The sequence below is a fragment of the Populus alba genome, chromosome 8, assembly GCF_005239225.2.
Source record: "Populus alba chromosome 8, ASM523922v2, whole genome shotgun sequence".
NCBI classification, from domain to species: domain Eukaryota; kingdom Viridiplantae; phylum Streptophyta; class Magnoliopsida; order Malpighiales; family Salicaceae; genus Populus; species Populus alba.
In genome coordinates, this window is record NC_133291.1 from 8429620 (window position 1) to 8438914 (window position 9295).

A 9295-nucleotide genomic window follows, 5' to 3' on the forward strand; every position below is an offset into this window, starting at 1 on the left:
CAGTTAAACTCGCCCAGTTTTTTTTTTTTTTAGTTGATAATAGTTTTATACCATTCCTTTTTTCAATATCATTGACGGGAATAAGTTTTATAAAGCTACCATTTAAAAAAAAATAAAATTGATGAAGTCGTAGAAAAATTTTTATAAAAAAATATTGATTTTTCATGGCTAATGAGTTACAGCCTAAACCGTGCCTGTAAAACAAATCTCTTAACTTATTTAAGTTTTTATCAAGTGATAAGCAAATAAAAATTCAAAAAAGATGAAAGTGTTGTTTTAAATGCGTAGATAAGAGAGGTTTGTTATACAACTCCTGTTCTTTGTACAATGAAAAAATATAGAGGTAAGTGTTAAGAGCCTGTTCTCTTTATTTCAAAATTTAAGAATATATAACTTGAAAAATATACGATGAGCATCTTGAAAATTTTTAGAAAAGCACCTGGTGAAATATACGAGAAAAACTATTATCCAATAATAGTTTGAATAATACTACCCAAGTAATATCATTCATAAATAGTAAAATAAGATAATACAAGATAACTCGATTAGATCAAACCAATAAAATAAAAAAAAAGAGATGAGAGTTTGAGGGAGAGACTGGAGCTTGGCTTGACCAAGATTGAGAACTCGATACTCATTATAAACTAGCTCTGCATATTAAATACTATTTATAAACAGTAAACAAAACTATATCAAGCTAACCTATGAAAGAAAAAATGTAAAATAAGAGAAAAAATGAGATAAGGCCCGGTCTAACCGAGTCAGAGGACTCACGACTTGTTCCGAATAAGTTTTGTATAGTAAAAGAGATTATATTGAGCTAAAAAATAAAAGAGAAAAAAAGAGAAGTAGAGAAAGTTGATTGGATCATGATCCAACCAAACATGATGTACTTGATTGGTTGAGGCTAATCAAAATTTATTTATTTATTTTTTAATGTGTTTTTTATTAAGAAAAATAATTAAAAAAAGGTGTTTTTTTTTTTAAAAAATAAAAATAAAATTAAAAGAGGCTATTATATGTAAAATGTTAAACCTCACACGAAATAGCTGCTAAGCTTCAAAATGAACTTCTGAGAGAAAGGTGTCACTTGCAAATGATAAAATAAATGAAGTTGAAATCTAATTCGATAAAATACTCATTTGAATTTGATCATCAAGTAAACAAACAAGATTAGTTACAATTTTAGAGCTCAATTATTTTTATAAACAGGTTTGAATAATTTAAAACCAAGTTCAAAATACCCATGAACATAAAATATACCATTTAAACATTTATTATTTAAAAAAAAAAACAATATCTTATTACGCAATAAGTATTTAATACATACAAGTTGAAGAATTAAATGACTTTACCAATCTAAATTAAGACGGTTACATTGAGTTGAAATAAATCAACTATTGACTTTACCAATCTAAATTAAGACGGTTACACTGAGTTGAAATAAATCAACTATTAAAAAAATAATTATACTAAATTTACTTGACTTTTTTGTATTCGTGAACAAGCGACTAAAAATTAACAAATCAAAACACTATTTTTTAATCTGGGATTATGCTCGATTTAATTTACTTGGCAGATCGCAACTTACAGATCGCAGCCCTATCCTGAGCAGTTGGAAGGGGAGAATTACATTTCCTTTTTAAGCAAAAATCGTTAATTAAAAAAACGAAAAAGGAAAACAAGAAAGTAAGCAAAAAGATGGACCCACCTAGTATCCACGTGTTATCTCAGGTGCTCCCAGGCGCGTGAACATGGATTCCATCGTTTGGAATTGAAAGAACCAGTAAACTCAACTCAACCAGTTAAGCCCGCGCAGCACCAAATAAACAACCTCGGGAAATGGGAATCATCAATCAAAACATGCAAACTTTCCCCACCGAAACGACATCGTTATCTCACCTCGCATGCTTTCTTCTCCTCTCCATTCATCTCCCTTGCAAACCATAAAATCCTCACTATCTGCCTCCTCCACGGAAATGAGAGACCGCCGCCGCCTTCCTCACACTGCGCCGTTTACGTCCCTCCACACTGCCGTCTCCGTTCCCTCGTCTCCACTCCCTACTGTCACTCCTCGTCTACTGCTCCTTCTCCTCCAATCAACTCCAAAATTCGCTACAGTCACAGCGAGAGCATTGCTGTTTTAAGCCCTAGACACTGTCCTCTTCAACAGCAACAGAGAAAAGGCGTCGGCGTCGCTGACAATAATAAAAACGGTAATAAGAAATTGGCACCAATGTTATATCAAAATTAGTTTTTGTCAAGTTTTTCTTAAATTGGATGTGATTTGGGATTTCTTTTTGTAGGAAAAAAAAAGTTACATGTATTTTATCAAATTTATCTCAATTTAATAGCCATCATCACTAATTATTATACCACCCTGATTCCAATATATTCTCCACCTTTTCACAAGTAACATCTCCTAAGCTCGAACTTGTGTCAAAATGTTTGATTCGACCAAAATACCCCTAATAACTTATATATATATATATATATATATATATATATATATATATATATATGTTGCTTTTATTTTATAATTTTTAGCTATTTATCTTTTTTAACACTAATGGATTTGTAATTTATTAAAAAAATAACCACACACATTATTCTTTCCTTGTTAAGGTAATTGTTATGTTTTATTATGATGATATTTAACTTTACTGACATAAAATTGTTTCATATAAATACTACCGTTGCTACCGTGTTCATGATAAATACAATTTCTAATTTATTCCTAAAAAAATAGGTACACTTTAGTTTTTACTAATAACCTAATTATTCTTATTTTGATGACATTTATGATTTAACTTTCCTAAAGCAAGATATTTTTCACATAAATACAAAACCAAACCAAGAATTTTTTTAAAATTTTTTAACCATGTAAGAAAATTGTATGATATTTTTAAAATTATTAGTTTAGGAGTTCTTATGATAAATATAAATGAGATGTTCAAGTATTAAATATTGAATCAATTTATGAAAAAAATTATAAAGACTATTAATTATATAGTTGAATATATACGTGCAAAGCACTTGGGATGAAAACTAGTTTAGAAAAATACTCCTAATAAATATGATGTCCCAGGGATTACACTGGCAGACCCTCGTTAGACCTCTGTTCATGACACCATCACTTTTGATGTCAAGTTAATTTTTAAAGATTTCTTTTTGTTTTTCCCCTTAGATAATATTTGGCTTATTTTATTATTGCATTGCTTAATATCTCAACTTAGATAATTGCAGGTTCATTTTGCATTAAATTGGGTTGTTTATGTGTTTGTCGGTGGAGAGGCTTTGTGTCCATAGTGTTAACTAGCGGTCATGGCGTGATAAGTTGTTAAAGGTCTGGATTGCACCTTGTCAATTGTCATGTGGCAGAGCTCAACCTGGCATTTTTTTAACAATGTGGTGGACCACAGAGGAATTTTTGAAGTATCTTCCCTGGGGTTGTAAATAAGATTTGGACATTGATATCATTAGTTGCAGACCATATTTGGAGCATCCTTGTGCTTGCATATAGTTTGTAAGTAACCCTACTATGGGGAAACAATTGTCCCTCGAGCCCTTACTAGTGTGTGTTCATGCAGTCTATTCTTAGGTATTTAATATCCTAACCCAAAACCACTTCTTACAAGTGGATACTGGTCCAGACGTAAGACATGCTAACTCTCCTCTTCATTGAGGTTGTGAATAATTCTGGATGATGCAAGGTCTCTGTTGCCCAAGTAAAAATATATACGCAGAGAGTCAGAGTGCTTGCAAAGATTGTCCGAGATTCTAATGTCTATTTGGTTAGGCACATTGCATTATTTATTATAATATAACTTAAGATGTTTAGATTTCTTTTTGAGGTTTGAAATTCTGCAATTCTTTGTGGTATGTTTCTGATTTTAAATTCAGAAAATCATTGAAGTGAATTTTGTTTTCTCGTTGCTTTTAGGAATCTCCAGAAGGCAGCAAAATGCTTGAATTTTGTAAAACTCTCTCTGCCTACAAATAGAAGGATGCCATATTGAAAGCCATTTCACAAATTCAGGGTGGTAATGAACAGGTCTTTTTTTTTTTTTCTCGTTATAAGTTGTTTGTTGGCAACTTCACATGGAAATCTGTGGGCATTGATTAAGTTGAATGGAGGCACCTGTCTGTGTTTCTAAGCAATGAATGTATTCAGCATAATGGTTAAGAGCTCACACTTGGTTTATTATATTTTTTTTGAGTTTCTTTGTCTATAATCCATGTCTCCTAGTAATAAACCTCTTTTGATGTTCATTGTAACAACTGAAAATGTGAGCTGCCTCGGTTGTGGATAAAATGCTATATTGGTATACAAATATAGGCAGAAACAGCACACCAAAAAGCCTTCAAAAGTGATCATTTGACTTCTAAAACTCCGGGAAAGAGTTTGGCCACATGGCAAAAAATGAAAGTCTGTTCAAATGGCTTTTAACTTATCAATACGTGCATATAAAAAGGTGCATTGTTTGGTTGAGATGGTGCGGTACCGGGGTATTTCCATTGTTATTGATCTTATGTAAACCTTTAATTTTTACCATTTCTTTCCCAAAAATATGTCTGAAGCAATGTAGTTATTTCCCAGTTGGCCTACTGGTTACTTGCTTGGGCTAGCCCACTCTATTGCTTGGTTATTCTTTGGGCAACTTCTCGTTCAAGCCTGGGCACTCAATGGTTGAAGATAGTTTATCTAGTAGAAAGAATATGAAACTATAGCCTTTATAGTTAGTTCACGGTTAATAGGAAAAAAAGGGCAAAGGAACAAAATAATGGACATTATTCATGCAAGTTGTAATACATAAAAGGAAGAAGCTAGAAAAAGGGATGCTGGACTATCTGCTTAAATATTTACAGTATGTCATGTATTTGATCTGAGGGACGGGATGTGACTACTGGATCTTGGTGGGACGGGATGTTACTATTTCTGGATCTTGGAAGAATGCCATTTTCTTGTTTGTTTGTTTAACTGATATTGCAAAATTGCCTTAAAATTCATGTTTACAAACCATGTTGGTTTTCTTTTATATTTTGTATAATGTAGTGAAGAGGAAGAGCTGGCAGTGTCCAGTCAGGAGAATGTTATAACCTCTATCCTAGATGTGTATATGATGCTTTTGCATAGTACCAATTGCCAGAAATTCTGAGAACCCCTTTGCAGTCTCTTTGTCTACAAATCAAAAGTCTAAAACCTGGAAGTATCTCTGACTTTCTATCTAGGGCTAGTCACCTGAGTTATTAGCGGTACCCTTGATTTTATCTCCTTTCTTTTATATTAATGTGACATGCTTGGGCTTCCTTTTATTTTTTTCCATTGTAGAAATTATTGTCAACTTCACTCTTCATTCGAGCAGATGTCCCATGCCTACTTCTTTGACCTTCTGTTTTCAATTTATGTATCATAGGTTCAAAATGCAATTGAATACTTAAAAATCATTGGAGCCTTGGATCAGAATGAAAATTTGACTGTTCTAGGTAGATCTAAATTTTTCTATATTTTCTTTATCATTTTTAAGATTTGTGTAACTTATGCTATTGCAAAAGATTTATTGATGGTAAGATTTAGTTTTATTCAATCTGACTATCTCCTGGCAGGTCGACATTTGACTATACTTCCACTGGAGCCTAAGCTTGGAAAGATGCTCATTTTAGGTGCTATTTTGAATTGTCTGGATCCAGTACTGACTGTTGTTGCAGGCCTTAGTGTCAGAGATCATTTCTTGATGCCATTGGACAAGATAGATGTAAGTTAGCTTCCAAATCATATGTTGTTCGATGAAAGTTATATGCTGTGTGCGCTTTGATTAGGATAAAAGCAATTTTTTTTCTCCTGAAGAGTCTTATTTCAAATTTTATGGTTGGGTCTGCTATTGGATTCAATGGGCTGCACATAAATGCATTGCACTCTTTTCTTAACAACTCATGAATTGTGATTGAGCACGCATCTATTTCCCATAAGTTGTTTTTGTCAAGATTGCACTTAGGCTCAGGTACTACCAAATGACATGCAAGTGGTTGTCACCATAGTGAAGTGGGAAACAAATGACACTGCTAAAATTGGAGTAACTAAACATCTGCTCAGCTTGTGTCCTGATATAGATTTAGCATAGCAGTGACTGGCAAGGTAGCAGTTGGATTGCCTCCACTACTGATACTGGCTGGCAACCCTGCATCTTTGATGCTTTGGTTGCCTGAAGATATCTGAAAACTCTCTGGAGCGTGGGACTGTAGCATAGTGATACTGAAGTCAGATGTGCCGCTGATTATTTTTTCTTTTTATTCTTACAATTGGACATCATTTAATGTCTGTTTTGTGCTATGCAGCTAGCAGAGGCTGCAAAATCTCAGTTTTCCAGTAATTATAGTGACCAACTGGTGCTTGTCCGAGCCTATGAGGGCTGGAAAGATGCTGCAAGAGATCTTTCTGGTTATGAGTGCTGCTGGGAAAATTCTCTCAGTACAATCTTTGAAAGCTATTGATTCTCTTCGGAAGGAGTTCTCCTTGCTCATGGATATACCAGCCTTGTTGATGGCAACCCTACCACCTGCAATTCATGTAGCCATGACGAGCATCTGGTTCGAGCAGTTCCTTGCTATGGCCTCTATCCTGGAATTTGCTCCATTATGGTGAGTCATTTAATATATTTTTGTCTTCTGGTTTTTTGAACTTTCATACCATCTCCATGAATAATGACTGTATAGGTCACAATTTGTTCTGGTTTGAAGTGGCCTACTTATTTTATAAATATGCTATTTAGATGATGTTGTGAGGAAAGAAGGATGATTACCTTAATTTTGTGTTATTTTCACAATCATGTGCACTGACTTAATTTCATATGCAGCACAATGAAAAGTCATTTTCGCTGAAAACTATGGAGGATGGCCAGGTGCTTATGCACTCTGTAAGTTCCTTCTTCCTGATTGTTTCTCTTCTCTAAAGAAATGATTGCAAGGTGCTCTGTGCCTTTTTTCTCTTGTGATTGCTTGGTATTCTCTCTCCTCAGAACCCTGTTAATGCTCCAGAACAAAAAATTCCCTATTCGTGGCTGGTTTTCAATGAGAAGATAAAAGTCAATGCTGTTTTTCAACAGCTATTTCTGATTCAGTGTTGCTTCTATTTGGCGGGAGCATCTCTGAAGGGGATTCTGTGAGTTTTTCTTAATCTTTTTAGAATCTCATGTTTGCTGGAGTTGCATCACTGCATGTGGTGGTTTTGATCAACTGACTGTTTATCTATGCATAATTCTCCAACAGGATGGGCACTTAAAAATGTTGGGAGGTTATCTGGAATTCTTCATGCAACCTGCTGTACCAGAAATGTATCAGAGCTTGAGGAGACAGCTTGATGAGGTGATTCAGACCAAAGTAAGCTAATGTTGGATGGAAACTCTTTCACATATTTTTACATTAATTTTGAAATGTTTTGTGCTCAGAACTGTTCTATGTTGCACATTATCGTTTTATCACTGTTATCCGTCCTCTCTCGTGAAAAGTGACTGTTGAAGGGTTTGAGATTGTGAATTTCTGTTAATTTTTCATGGTGAATATGGACAGCTACTGAATCCCAGGATGGACATACACATGCATCATGAGCTTCTCTCTGCAGTGCGGTTATTAGTTTCATAGGATCAGTGTGATGGCAGATTTGTATCTGGTTGCCAAGTCTTTAAACCCTCAAAACCAACTGTTTTGGCAGCACTGCCTGCCTTAATTTTGAGGAGCAATAGGGGACCTGGAGGTGATAATTCTAAAGCCAGCTCCAGACATTGCTCACCAATGCAGGATATGCTGCACCATCGTACAAGACAAAGCAATCGAAGAACAACCAATTTCGAGGCTCCGTCGAATTCAATGTTACGCAAATTATGGGACAGCCTTGCCAAAACAAGAAGAGTGCAGAAAAAGACGCAGCAGTGGCTGATGTGTGGGACCAGACAAGCCAAGAATACCAATCACATGTCAATGTTGCTGAAGAAGAGCAAAAAGGATCATTGCTAGAAAGCATTGTGAAGCTGCCTATAGACTGCTTTTTTGGAGAGCCACTAGCTGAATTGTTGGTGCCTAGCAATTCTGGAACACAAGGAAATGTAGTCTTCTTGTTATGTAGGGCCAACTACCTTTCTCCCTTCTTAAAGATGAAAAAGATGGTCGAACAACAATGTCACTTTAATAAACCTAATCTTATCTTGATAAAGGGTTATGGCCATTAGCTGTTGGACAGATTCTTCAGTCCACCACAGAAGCTGCATGCTAATGGTGATAACTTGTGGGTGATTTGGAATATGAAAGAACCTGCATTTAGACATGGAGTTGAGCTGAATAGTTAACAATGAGAGGACTGGTATGGATTTCTCTACTCTATCCAGTTTAAGCTTTTGCTGTTGGAGCTGCATGATTGATGGTGACTGAAAGCGTGATCTGAGACCGAGTACTGTTGAGTGGTCTCACTACATCAATGAAACTACACACCGACTTTAGATTTGAATCAGAGCCAACCCCTATTTGGTGTCCATTATTCATTTTGATTGATTTGTGTATAGTTAGATGAAAAAAATATTAGGATGTCTGGAACATCTCGGGGGTTGTGTATACGAATGGGTCCATTTTTTATACATGGTACCAAGCAACTTTCCTTGTTATGAAAGGATCCAGTGTACAAAGACCTGTTATTCTGCATACATTATATTGTTCGTTTGCATGTCTGTTGTCTTCAAGTTTAAAGCGGAAGGATCCGAGTTTGTTCTACAGATTTGGTTTGTGTTGATAGGAATGAAGCCACCTTGTGGGGTCCTTAAAACCTCCCCACCTTACTCAAATTCTGCGCAATCGAGGAGATTTTAGGTTGTGGTTGCTTGATCAATGCTTTGTGTTCGGTTCATTTAGGTCGATTGGATTTCTTTTTTGAAAGGTTGGCTGTAGCGAAGTTCTTCCAGTCTCGGTGCTTAATTCTACACGGAGAACCGAGCAAGGGGGGCACTTGACTGACATTATAAATGCTTTTGATGGCCATTTGACTTGACAACAGGGGATTTGAGTCTTGAGATGACGATTGGCTACACAGCTGTAATTATATGTTTTGAGTTTCGATTTGAATGTCATTGACTTCTTTGTCACCAGTCATCTTAATTTGATCGTTAATGGGTGACCACTACAATATCGAAGGCCTCCTGTCTGGATTTTATAACGACAAGAAGGTACTGATAAGGGAATCTGAAAACGAGATCAAGACTAATACACCGTCTATTATTTTCTTTACACGTCGCACGTCGTGGAACTCCGACCA

At 35.4% G+C, this 9295-nt stretch overlaps 1 pseudogene; it reads left to right on the top strand.

Annotated features, from left to right (window-relative positions):
- The first annotated feature begins 1979 nt into the window (after window positions 1–1979).
- LOC118040037 (DExH-box ATP-dependent RNA helicase DExH5, mitochondrial-like) lies at window positions 1980–8710 on the top strand (annotated as a pseudogene).
- The last annotated feature ends 585 nt before the right edge of the window (window positions 8711–9295 follow it).